At 41.2% G+C, this 14,054-nt stretch overlaps 1 protein-coding gene across 14 annotated transcripts in view; it reads left to right on the plus strand.

The window, feature by feature from the left end:
- Positions 1 to 14,054, plus strand: part of Tln2 (talin 2) — a 404,430-nt gene that overhangs the window by 168,071 nt on the left and 222,305 nt on the right. For all 14 annotated transcript variants that reach the window (XM_013076183.3, XM_021237120.2, XM_087199034.1 and 11 more), the window contains one exon: positions 3,783 to 3,858. The gene's annotated coding sequence lies outside the window, so the exon portion shown is untranslated. The remainder of the gene's footprint in view (positions 1 to 3,782; positions 3,859 to 14,054) is intronic.

Raw genomic sequence — 14,054 nt, forward strand, 5'->3', positions numbered from 1 at the left:
AGCATTTTGAATAGATAGGTGTGACTGCCTAGAGACATGCTCTGTCTCAGTGTTCCCCCAGGACCATTTGGGTTCATGCAGCCAACAGTGAGTTTTTGCTGAGCCCTTCCTATCACTGGTCCTACTGAGCTGTGCTTTCCACTGAGCTGGAGCTCAACTGAGCTCAGTGACTGTTGATCGTTGCTGATTCCATTAGATGCATGACCTCCTTTAAACCTTTTATTGGCATTGTTACAGCAGAGGAAACTGAGGCACAGAGAACTCAAGGCCACATGACTAGGAAATGGTCAAACTGTCAAACACCTCACTCTTAACCACTGTGCTACTTATTGCCTTCCCAGACACAGTGTTTTGTGTCATAAATCCTAATGCATCTCAGTCCCAAATGTGTATCTGCTTGGTACTGAGGAGACAGGCCAGCACCTGGCACTGGGTGGCTCTTGGGTGTGTCTGAGTTGTACCTTGGAGTCACAGGTATTTAGTTGAAGTGTTGTAATTGCCCATCTCTGAAGTTGGACAGTGGGGTTTTTTGTCTACATACCAGGAAATTTTCTAGGGGAGAGGGAACCACCAGCAGAAGAAGGAGGTTAATTAGATTTGTGCTTTACATCCAACACACCTATGAAAAGATTTGTACATCTATGAGGAATTATGGCTTTCTAGCCAGGTTTATAATTATGGCATTATGAGGATACATGTATTAGGTGGGACTCGGGAGCCTTTACAAATAAGGCATCGAGAAGAATAAATTTGTTTTCTAGAGATAAAGAGAACATAATGGGCCAACTATGGGAATAAAGTTCTGTATTTTATAATCTCAATAGAGAAAAATATTTTCATATATAAATATAATCCAATAAAAATAAATCTGTGAAGTGGTTAAACATATTAAAATGGAGAGTATTTATCCACAGGAATGGCTCATCTGGACAATTATCTCTCCTTTATTTTTATTCTCATACAAACAGTCTCTCCATCAATTCCCTTGTTGGTCAGAAATGATTCTACCTGTCTCTTGAAATAGTTTTTTGCTTTTTTTATTGCTGTTAGCATGCTTTAAGTGTAAGTCATAAACATTAATTGAATTGTGTGTGGTAAATCTTCATTCATATGGCTTCAAGATTTATTATTCTATTTTCAAGTGAAAAAGGATGATTGAAGAGATGGAAAAGAGATAGAAGAGAAGCCCTGCGTGAGGTGGGATGCCTTTGGTCCTGAGTAACACTCCTGTCAGCTTGGGGAAGATGTTTATAATAAGGATCCAGGGGTAATTTAGGGTGTGTAGGGCAGGAATGAACAGGCTCTTGGGAGTGAAGCGGAGCTAGCAGTGAGGAAAGCAACTCTCCAGTTAAGAGCACACAGGTGATGTCAATGTTAGTAAGACTAGCGAGGAAAATGGACAGAAGTAGAAATTTATGCAGTATATTAACTCTTCAGCATGATATTTAAAGTTACATAGCTACACTGTTTTCAGAAAAGTGGTTCAGGCTCATTATATGGAATTCATACATATGTATATATATGAAATCATTTAAACTTTTCATAACCAATTTTTTTTTTTTTTTTTTGCTGTACCAGGGGTCAAACTCAGGACCTTGTGCTTGTGGGGCAGGTGGTGGCGCCACTGAGCTAAATCCCGGCCCTTGATAACCAATCTTAACTATCACATCCTTCTTGCTATCTCCCTAGACATCCAGATTTCATTGCCCTTTCTTTCCCTCCCTCCCCACCTTCCCATCATAGTACATATAATAATTTATTTTACTTGTTTGTTCACTCAGAAGTATATCATAGATGTCTTTTCTTATCAATAAAAATAGATTTCTATCATTACTTTCATGTTTGTAGTTTTCTTAACATTTCACATATTGGTGGGCCCTTTATGGATGTTTTTCTTTTCATAATCATATGAAACAATTTTCAAACAATTAGTGATGTTAGGAATTGCATGCTAAGCATGTGCTCTGCCACTGGGCTACACCCCTAGCCCTTCTTTTTGTAATTATAGTTGTTACCTTGGTGCTTGTTAATTGGTTCTGGGAGCTGCAGTGAGTGCCCAAAATGAGAAGTGCCAAGTTGTGAGTCTGGAAAGGGTAGCAAAGCGCGAGACAATGGACACCAACAAGTTCTACTTTTCCAGTCAAATACCCAACAAATGGCCATGACTGAAACAGAATTTTTCTATTAAAATGCATTGAATACCAAATCCAATGAGTTTGAAAGCAGTGGAGTACCAAGGTATAACAGTAGAGACAATGCCTTATATATCCATCTTTCTACTCTCACAGTGGACCCATGAGTAGACTCTTAGAAGTGGGCGGCCATTTTACATGCTGATCCAGTTGCCCAAGTGGCTAGAGTACTCCTCAATTTACATTTTCACCATGAAAGTGTCCATGGCATTGGGTGTTATTATCAGTCTTTGACATCTGATTTGTTTTGTTTTGTTTGCTGCCCTTGAGCTCACTATGTAGCCCAGGCTGGCCTTGAACTCTTGGTGATCCTCCTGCCTCAGAATCCCAAGTGCTGGGGTTACAGGTATGCGCCACCATGCCTGGTACCAATCTTTAATATCTTTACTAATCTGATTAGTGAAGAAAAGTAAGATCTCAGTTTTCTGAAGTGATTTCTTTTTGTTGTTATCTTTTTATATGTTCATTCTGTTAGATTTCTTAGGACTGTTATTAATTGGCTTTGTCAATATTGAAGGGAAATTTAATTTCCTTATTTATTTTTATGACATTTTTGCAAAATAAAGACAGCAACCTTTATTCCTCATATTTAAATATTTTTTCTACTTTATTTTTTTCTCTACTTTATTTTTGACAAATACGTGTCTTTAAAAATTGTCTTGTTTTTACCATTTAATTCAGATTTTAAAAAATATGTAGCCAGCCAAATATTTTAATCTTTTATAGTTTCAGATTTTGGTGCCATGATTAAATAGGTCTTTCTTATTATCCCCATGTTATAAAACTATTCAGGTACATATACTAGGACTCTGATTTAATTTTGAAGAGGGAGAAATGTAGATTTTCTCTGTCCCTAAATTGGTAACCAGTATCACTTATTAACTAGTCACTCACCCTTAACCAGATTTGGTGACATAGTGGGGTGTGTATCCTGTGAGTATTCTTGGTATCACTACATATCTTCTTATCCTGTCTCCTGTTTGTTAACTGGGGCTGTGCTGTTCTGTGGGTTTCTGCAGTTGAGTGGGATGCTTCTCTGCTTCCAAGTGAGTTCCCATGGAGCAAATTGTGAGATGGTGAATTCCCAGTGCTTTAGAACTGGGAAGGATATAGCAACTGCTAAAGCAAGAAGGGACCCCCTCACAGATGTGTTCAAGGAATAAGTAAGGGGAAAGTAAAGAACATAAAAACAGTGATGTAAACTAATTTAAAACAGGTATGGGGGGCTGAGATTGTTTTAGGAATTTAGGAAGTGCAGAAAAGGGGCCAAATATATTTGGCTTTGTTTATGTTTGAAGCCATTAAAGCCCACCTACCACAGGGAAGGGGGAAAGAAAGGTGTTCTGCCTCTTTGCCAACAGTAACATAATTTTGGTCTTGGAAATAAGTGCCTTGGGAGCTCAATTCCCTGTGGGTACAGCAAATTCCCAGCCCATGTGTTGCGGCGGAAATTCATTGTTTCCTGAGTTATTTCCTTTCATGCTTATTGTGGGGGAAACAACTAAATGTATACATTGAGGGGTTTTTTTCTCTTTGAAACCTGCTGTCTATAGCATTGCTCGGTTCTGATGACTTTTATTACTGTTTTAGGTATTGCTGCTGGAGGCTCCTCACGTGCTTCAGGATCTCTTCTGGGAAATCAACTCCATATAAACTGAAAACTTAGGTGAGTCTTAAAAGACAAAATAATAAAACCTCGATGATTGACCATCCTGCTGTGTTGGTACAGTTTTCTAAAGTGTCCCAGCCTCTCAGTCTCATGGGACCTTGCCTGTGGCTCTGTGCACCAGTGTGCCGAGTGCCCGGTCTTCTTACTCCTTCCTGTTGCTGTTTGATTCTCCATTTAGTGGTGGTGGGAGGGTTGATTGTAAAGGCCTAGAAGAGGGGCTGAGTAGCCGAGGTTTGACTTTATTATGGTTTATTGCATCAATTCTCATTACCTGTTTGCTTCAGAATTCTTTTGGGGAAGGGGTACTGGATAAGGAATTAATGTGGAAACTTCCAGTGACCTTTGAACTCAAACACGTAGTTGCTAGAGACTCTGGGATTTGCTGTAGCGTGAGATGAAGTAGACTGTGGTTATAGATGAGGGGTCTCCCCCTTGGTTGTCCTGGGTGGGATTACATGGTCCCAAGCTGTGTGTCTGAAGTACTCTGTGTCGGGGAGGGGCCCCATCCGTGAGTCCTGGGTTTGCTGAGGTGGAAATCTGACAAGATGTGAAGGGCTTTGTACTCTTGTTCTCCACAGCTGTATCACTGTCCCCCATGGCTATGCCAGGACCTGCCCCGATGTATCAGTTCTGTTCCTATTCCGTTGAACACTGTGACAGGCCACCTAATCTCTGCCACTCTCCTTCTCCTCCTCTGTAGCTTGGCCTAGCCTAATCTTCCATGCTTTTAGATTTTGTGGGATAGGGAAAACCTATCAAGACCAATTTTCAGTATTACTTTTGGTTGAATATAAACAATTGATTGTTTTTTGTTTGTTTGTTTGTTTGGTTTTTTTTGTTTTTGGTACCAGGGATCGAACTCGGGTCCTTGCGCTTGCAAGGCAGGCAGCAGAACCACTGAGCTAAATCCCCGGCCCTAAACAATTGATTGTTAAAGCTGAATGGGTACACGGGAATTCACTATGTATTTATGTACTGGTGTATTTTGTGTTTGGATTGTTTCATCAAAAAAGATTTATTGTCATAAAATAACTTCTATCTAGTAACATGGTTTCATGAAAGAAGAAATATTTTGATATTAAAAGAGTAGGAATGCCACCAATTAGTCTTTATCATTATAAAAGCTCTCCTCTGGTCCTGCCTTTTCCTTGTTTCTTTGCATACTAGGGACAGTTAGCCATGGAGTCACCAGCCCTGGTCTGAGGTCTGGTGTTTGGGAAATCCTGGCGTGCGTGACTAAGGACTCTTGTGCCTGTAAAACCGTGCTACTCCTCCCAAACAAGAAAGAAATGCACCCTGTTTTCACACTGCTTATTTTCAGAAGAAACTGTGACAGCTAACATGGTCAAACTAAGAGAAGTCTGAGGTCAAACACAAGGGGAGGGATTGTTCTGCTGGAAACTTCAAGTAAAAACGGTTCATTTCTCTGAACATGAAATGAGCTGTGGGTTACCCTGCAGTCCATGTAGAAATGAAACTTGACAGTGATTGCAGCAGTCTGGTGAACGTGCACAGGATTTTTCCTCCCCGCCCTGTGAGCCAGCCCCTGACCGGTGATATTTGACAGGGAGGTGCAGGTGTGGCTGAGAGCCAGACTCCACAGAGATCAGTGCCAGCTTCACAGGTGAGGCACTCAAGGCTGGGCAGAGGTCAAGGGACAGTTAAGGGTGGTGCAGTCAGAAGCCCCTTTGACAGGATCTCATGGGGCCCCTGGGGTGGACAGTGTCTGCAGAGGCTGCTCTGTGGTCCTGCCTGGCTAAAGGGCCAATCTGAGTGTGGACAGAAGATTCAGATCCGTGCTTTTCCTGGGATCACAGATCTGAAAGGAGCCTGCCAGGTGGTACCTGGTGCCATGCTCTTTAGGGAATGAAACGCTGTGTTTCTGTTTGCTTTCCCTTGGAGGGTGAGGATAAGCCTGTGAGGTGGGTGGGAGGTTGGGGAGATAAGGAACTGAATGACTATGACAGTAAACAGGTGAGGGAGGAGCAGCAAGACCCCCTTGCCAGGAGGCCACATCATCATGGCTGCTTGTGGAGCCCAGAGAGGTTCCATGTGGTCTGAGTTGATTGCAGCATGGTGGTTCAGTCCTCTGGATGTCCTCCCTCAGTGACTTCTAGCATAATGTTAACATTCCCATTTCCTGGGAAACTTAAATGAGATTTGACAGACATACCTGGTCGTTTTCTATTCTGTCCCCTAGTCTTGGTTTTCAGCCTGATTGGTGTGTTTCACTGGCTGCCTCTGCCCTGGGAATGTTTATCCACTGCCCCTTTTAGGAAAAAGCTATATCAATCCACAGAAGCAGCAGAAACACTTGTCTTCAATATATACGATAAGGAGATTGTCTGGAATCTTGACATTTCTGAAAGTATATAAAATCATGAGAAACGCTGGCATAGGGCTTTTATTTTGACATAAACCAAAGGAAAGAGAATTGCTTTAAGGGATCTGGACCAGCCCAAGTCTGCATAAAATTTAATGAATGAACAGTGTAACCAATCAATCATATCCTGGAGCCTTTCTGAAGGCCAGGACATTCTGAGTGAGATCTTGTAAGAATGAGCAATTAACAACTTGAGACAGCCATGCTTCACAGAAATAAATGTGATGTTTTAAAGGGATATATACATGTGAGTGGTGTGTGTGTGTGTGTGTGTGTGTGTGTGTGTGTGTAGAGGAGAGAAATTGATAGATGGCTTGGGGAATGATAAATGATTTGTTTAGCATTTTATTTAATGGCTTGTGATGTATTGTGGATTTGAGAATAAATGTAATATTCTGATCTTATCTCTATGTTCCCTGTAGGCTTAGAAGAAAAATATTTTAAAACCTATTTGAAATGAAAAACATTGGTTTTGGCTCTCAGGGAGTTTTTAGTTCCCACTGTTGTTTAGGGAAAGGTATTGAATCTGGAAAATTTAAAGCAATATCTATGTAGATGTTTGTCACTCTGTACCAGTCATTTCGGGACTATGATATCAGTAAAGATAAGTTATTCCTGTGCTTCCTTTTCTTCATTAAGAATGTAGTCTGTTATGTACTTTTGTCTTTTGGCCATCCTGTTAGTCACTTTCTTAGGATTACTCTTCCTGATGACAGTGGGCACCATCAGACCTTTCCACTTGCAGGCTCCTGAATGACTGAGAGCCCCAGTTAGCTGTCTTGTGGGTCAGGAGTCTTGGGCCTGTGCTGGGGTCTTTGCTCTGGTCTCCATTCTTAGTATTTCAGGACAACAACAATAGCAGTTTTCCGACTTTTTCATAATTAAACTTATTAATCTATGGTGTAATAGGATGTGCTATTTCTTGAGGTTTGGGGCTAATTATGTTCTTAAGTTAACTTCTTTTGAATTAAAAAAAAAAATCCCACTAGAGAACTCAAGATTTAAGCTTTAATTGAATTTTGTGGATTTGGTGAGTCTAGAATACTTCTGCCTACATTTAAATATTCTCCTTTCAAACTTGATCCCTCCCCTGCCCAGGGATCCAACTCAGGACCTCGTGCTTGCGAGGCAGGCATGGTGCCACTGAGCTAAATCCCCAGTCCTGAACTTGACCCTTTTAAAAAAAAATCAGTATTCTTTTTAGTTGTGACATTCCATTTCCAGAAGATCCAAATTGATCATCAAAGCCATTCTGTATTGTTTGTAACAAATCAGAATTGCAGAGTTTTCCAAATTCATAAGATAACTGGTATAGTTACAGATCTTAAACTTTAATAAGATTACGATAAACCCGCTGTGCTGCCACTGGCAAAGGTGTCAGTATACCACTGTGTAGCCTGGTAAAGGTCAGTAAGAATCCTATGGATATCATCTAAACCATTGATATGTGAAGAACAGATGTAACTCCCAAACCTGCTAGATATCTGAAGCATGAGTTACTGTTCTCTAAAATTGAAGAATGAATTCTAGGTACAGTGGAGGTTAGGAGTAGGAAAAATTTATTGAGAGAAAGATAGCTTATGTCTAAGAGAGACAAGAGGGGAACCGGAAAATGGGTTACCTGCTCACCCAACTTCTCAAAGATATTTTATGGGACACAGCCACGAGGTGAGGCGGGTTCAGAGTGGTACAAAACTAGAGTCAACTAGTAAGATTACAGGTACAGTTGCGTAGGTAATATTGATCTAATGAGAAGTCACAAGATGGACAAAACTATGAACAAACAATAAGATTATGGCAAGTATAGTTGCTTAGGTAATGTTGGTTAAATGGGGATCCAGTGGGGAAGCTAGTCACGTAGCTAGCTTATAAGGAATGAGCAAGGGGTGGGTCAGGGATTTTTCCTGGAAGGGGTGGGTAAGATCTTGGTCCCCCACCCAGGTGATTGATACCTATTTAGAATATCAATCACTGCTATTCATCCTTAGGGGAAGCACATGGGTGTACTGCACTTTACAATGCTGGCCTTCAGTGAGTGTGTCTTGATTGTCCTCCTTGTTGACTCCATTATCTTCCTTGTTTGCTCCTAGTGGAGCCAGCCCTGTTTACTGCCTACAAGATAGCGAATTAATTTACCTATCTATAATACCTTGACCATATAGAAGATCTGTTATTTTAAAATGTTTAAGTCCAAGTATTGTGTGCAGATGGCTAAACATGGGAAATTTCTGAATGAAAACACAAAAGACCCCCAAACCAAAGCATTCATAAACTAAAAGAACAAAGCCAGAGACATCATGCTTTAGAATATACTGCAAAGCTGTGGTAATCAAAACAGGTTGGTGCTGGGTTGAAAACAGGATGACCAGTGGAGCAGAACAGAGAACCTAGAAATCCACACATTTACAATCAGTTAGCTTTTGACAAGGTTTCAGTCTCTTCAATGAATGGTCTTGGGACAACTGGATATGAATACACAGAAAAATCCACAAAGGTGAATTAGGTTCTGAGGATGTAGCTCACGGAAGGATACTTATCTAGGATTTTTGAGACCCTGGGTTCAACCTCTGGTACTACAGAAATAGTCTTAAAGACTTAAGTGCAAAATCTAAAACTGTAAAACTACTAGAAAAAAAAAAAAGGGAAAACCTTTATGACGTCAGTCTGGTCAGTTTTTTTTTTTTAAGTGTGAACCCAAAAGCAAAGATAAGAAAAGCAAAAAATAGACAAATGAGATTACATCATACTAAAATAATTCTCCACTGCAAAAGAGTGATCAAAACACTGAAGAAAAAACCTACTCAGAGAAAATATTTGCAAACTATACCTTTAGTGCAGGGTTAATATGCAAAATATATAAGGAACTCAAACAAGTCAACGGTAAGACAATAAAATGGTTAAAATATGGGGAAAGGATCTGAATAGATATTTCTCCAAAGAGGACATATAAATGGCCAACAAGTATATGAAAATGCCACAAATCAGCATCATCAGAGAAGTGCAAATTAAAGCTACAATGAGATATCACCTCACACTTATTAGAATGACTGTTACCCGAAAGATAAAAGATAACAAGTGTTGGAGAAGATGTGGCGAAAAGGGCACCCTCATCTGTTGGAATGTAAATTAGTGTAGACATGAAGGAAAATGGTATAGAGATTCTTCAAAAGTTAAAAATAAAAGTATGATCCAGCAATTCCACTAGTGGATATGTATCCCAAGTAAGTGAAATACCAGAGATATTAGCCCTCCTGTATTCGTTTAAGCATTATTCATTATCCAAGATGAAATCAATGTTAAGTGTCCAACAATGGGTAATGAAAATGTACTGTATATAAAGAGTGGAATACTATTGGCTTTGAGAACAGCTGTCTTTCACAACAGCATGAATCTAGAGAACATTATGTTAATGAAGTAAGCCAGGCACAGAAAGACAAAATACTGTATGTTCTCATTTACATGTGGGAAACTAAAAATGTTGAAGTCACAGAAGTAAAGAACAGAACGGTGGTTACCAGGGGATAAAAGATGTTAGTTAAAGGATACATAATTTCAATTAGGAATAAATTCAAGAGCTCTGTTGGACACTGTGGTGACATTATTAACATACTTAGTAGTGTATTATATTCTTGAAGATTGATGAGAGAATAGAGTTTACATATGTGAGGTGATGCATGTGTTAATGTTCAAATTGTTCATTTCACATTGCATACATATTTCAAAAAGTTTTCACATAATTATACCATTTCATTTGTCAATAAAAAATCAGTAATTTAAAAAAAACATTTTTAATTAACAATTTTAAATCAAAATATTGTATACAAATGACTAAAAATAGGAAACATTTCAGAATATCTTATGATGAAAAACAATAGTGTCTTGCCTAAATACTTTCCTTCACTTAGCCCTGCTTCTGAGAAGCAACTACTTCTTTTTCTGTAGATCTTTTTAACTTTACTGGTGATTTCCACATGTATAACTATTATGCTTGTAGCACCATTTCTCATTTTATCAGTTGGCCTGGTTCGCACTTCAGGCGTACCTCTGTCCTCCTCTGTACCTCACAAGATACCTACAGCCTCTGATTCTTATTTTGTTTGTGTCCTAAATACTATTTCTGTGTGCACCAACATGTCTCAATCCAACTTCTCAATTTTAGGCCACTGTGCTTTTAATTTTATATTCTAAGGGCTGATAATACCTGTTTGCATTCTGTTCTTTAATCTCAGTGGGTTTGTTTGGTTTTTTTTGTTTTTGGTACCAGGGATTGAACTTGGGACCTTGTGCTTTCGAGGCAGGCACCGGAACCACTGAGCTAAATCCCCTGCCCTCTCAGTGGGTTTGTATGACTTTTCTATAGATTCTGAATATTAGAAACCAATAAGTAGGGCTGGGGATTTAGCTCAGTGGCACTGTGCCTGCAAGGTCCTGAGTTCGATCCTTCGTACCAGTGTGTGGGGGGGAGGGGGGACACCAGTAAGTAGTATTTATTCTAATTAACTAGCTACTGTTCTCATCAGAGCCTAGTTGGGTCCCTGTCCCTTACCCTCTTAGCCTGATATCCTTATACTTTGCCCCTCAGTGGAGTGTGTGTGTATGGATTCTTCTTTTTATGCAGTACTAGCTGTCTCAAAAGCAGCCTCAAGCTTCTCTAAGCTCATCTTGTCTCCTAGGAATCCCTATTCTTTTTGAAGCCCCCTTCCCTGCCCCTCCCAGAACGAGGCAATTTGATCTTCAGACATGCTGTGCATCTTCAAACAATTTCTAGAGGCCAACCAAAAAAGCTCAGTACTGTAATTGGCAAAACAGGCCAGGCTCTGGTATGTGAAGGTGTCTTTCAAATTCACCACCATTTACAGAGGACCTGATATGTTTGCTGCCTAGGTCCCTAAAGTCTAGTGTCTCTTGGAATCCCCACACTGCCGCTGTAGAACAACTGTGATCATTGTCATTTCACACTCAAAGAAGGTGGCCTCTAGATGAATGCTTTCTGAGAACCCCAATGGAATTACATCGTGAGTACTGGGCCAGCCTGGGTATGGTGGCCAACTACAGCATCACAGGCTGGAGGAGACTTCCTTATCTCTGGTGTGTCGTACACATTTTTCTCAAAAGAAGAAGATCGCTGCTGCTGCTCTAGGAAAGAGTCACCCCTGCCTGATTCATACCCTCATCATTGCTGTGGGGACCAGGAGCTCGTTGTAGATGATTCATCTGTATGTGGACTTGGAAACCTCCAGCTGTTCCTGTTCTCTTGGTGAATCTGAAGTGGGAAGTAAGGCCTCTTAGCAGCCCTGCTGGTATGTGGGGAAAAGTGCCTTATCAATGGTTGTTTTTGTGCTGAGTGTTTTCTTACAGCCTGAAGTACTTGTGTGCGAGTGAAGTACATTTGATTCTTTTAATATGTGATGTACTTTTGTCGTTATTTTGGAAGAAAGGTTGGAAAAATAATCACCTTTAGTTTTAACACTTTCATTTTGTCTCTAATGCAGCATTAGCAGTCTTTTTGCATAATTGTATTTGGTAAATTCCCTACTATGGATGGTATCCACAGATGTGGAAGGTAGCTTAGAGAGACAAGTCCCTCCTGCAGTGCTGTGGTGGCTCCCCTCTCCTCACTCTGACCTGTCTGCCCTCCTCACCATGCAGATCCCACACAAAGCCTGGGAGTGGAGCCTGGAGCCTCTAGACAGACATGTCACCCAGGAGTTGTTCTTTGCTTGAACAGCACACTGAGAAGTACTTGGCTGTGGACAAAGTCTCTCCTTGTTACTTCTCTGTTAGGTCAAAGTGGTGGCATTAAGATGTGCTGCCTTTGTGCAAATGGTGCTAATGTTCCAAACATCTTGATCTGTTACATTTCTGCCCCCAGATAGGGATTGAAGAAAAAGAAAATCATTAGAGCCAGGCCTTATTTACTTATGGAGCAGATACTTAATCATAGTAAAGTCAAGTCCTAAGGCTTAGGTGGAAGTCATGGGTAGCCAAGGGTGTGGATGCTTACGCATTTTCATGGTCAGCAGTACAAGATTACTGTCAACTTAAAACAGCGTAGTTCTGACTTGGCATTTTTTGTTTTTGTTTCTGTTGATTAATTTTTAAGACGGAATGTAGTGCTGAGTCAATAGAGTTGTGAGCTTCATGAGGCAATTTTGGTTTTGCTATACAAAGATCTCTCATATTTACAGATGTATAAATCAGTGAAACGTGAGTAAAAGTGATTAAAGGCAGTTAACATTAAGTGACAGAAGCCAAGCACAGAAAGAGAAATACTGCATGTTCTGACTTGTATGTAAAATCTAAGAAGTTGAATGCATAGAAGTTGACAGAAGGGTGCTTACCAGGGTCTGGGAAGATGTTAAATTTATATGTTTAAATCTATTTGTGAAACAGAAAAGAATCTGCCTCTCCTCTTTTTTCTATGAAGGCTGGAGGGGGCAGTGGTTCAGTCGGCGGCTGTTGCCCCTTCCCCTCACTTCCCTTCTTCCCCAGGGTCCCTTGAGGAGGGACTGGGACAGTCTGCCTCAGTGTGTACGCCTTCTCCCCACATCACACCTAAGGTTACTTCCCGGCTGCTCCTGGCTGCCCTGACAGGAGGTTCAGATGGTGTCACTGTGGTCCTCTTCCCCACTCCCACCCCAGGTGCTGAAGAAGCAGTGAGGACCCCACCTCTAATGTGGCAGACATCAGGGATGGACATGGGCCTGTTACTAACATCCCCGCCCACCCCAAACCACATAAGTAGTGAACAGAGATAGCTCTTCTAAAATTCCCTGTTTTAGCCTCCCATCTCATGGAGAGACCATATAGCTATCGTGAAGCATCTGGTGCTTCTCAGTATTGCCGCAGCAGCCGCAGCCATCTTGGACACCCCACACCTGCTCCAGGTGGCATCTGGCTTGACCGACCGGAGGGCTTGAATTTGAACCAGGCAGTAGAACTGAATTTGGACTAATCAGTAGGCTCTCCTTTGGACCAACCACAGGCTTGAATTTGGGCCAATGAGCAGGCTCGAATTTGGGCCGCTCAGAGCCTGCAGCTGCTATATAAGCAGCACTCCTCTTGTACTTCTGTTGGTCTAGAAGGGCTCTTTCGTGTGTACTGATCCCCTACCCCAGCTGTAGCACAGGTGCCATTCAAATACAGCCTTGTTCGTATAAATCGTATAAATCTTCTCATGATTTATTTCTCTGGTAGTATGGGCTCAAAAAGTCCTATAAATCTACTTGGATTCTTAGTCTGCATAGTGTGGACAAGACCAGTCACTTTAAAAAGAGCAGTAGGGGCCAGGGATTTAGCTCAGTGGTTTTGCCACCTGCTGCGCAAGCGCAAGGACCCGAGTTCGATCCCCGGTACCAAAAATTAAAAAAATAAATAAAAAGAGCAGTAAACGGGCCAGGGATTTAGCTCAACGGCACCACGCCTGCCTTGTAAGCACAAAGTCCTGAGTTCGATCCCTGGTACCAAAAAAGGCTAGTAAACCCTTGGCTGTTAGCCCTGGAGAGCTCCAGAGTCCAGCAGCCAACAAAGATCAGCAGATGGGCAACAGATGCCAGCAACTGGCAGTATTAACCGGTACTGACCAGGGCCATCGGGGCCCAGAGCCATAACACAGTGAACTGAGAGCCATTGATGATCAAAGCCCAGTGCTGCTAACAGAGCTGCACTTTTCCAATGCATGATTTCTATCTGAATGGAATAAAGGAACCCTCAGCTGATTGACAGCATTTGGGCACTTTAAGTTGGAGACAGAACCCCCACCCTTGCCGCTCTTCTTGCAGAGAAGGAAACAAATAAAGTTTAAAGTCTT

Source organism: Heterocephalus glaber, unplaced genomic scaffold (genome assembly GCF_053883595.1).
Source record: "Heterocephalus glaber isolate CG9 unplaced genomic scaffold, H.glaber_assembly_v1.0 deba00001689, whole genome shotgun sequence".
NCBI lineage: Eukaryota > Metazoa > Chordata > Mammalia > Rodentia > Bathyergidae > Heterocephalus > Heterocephalus glaber.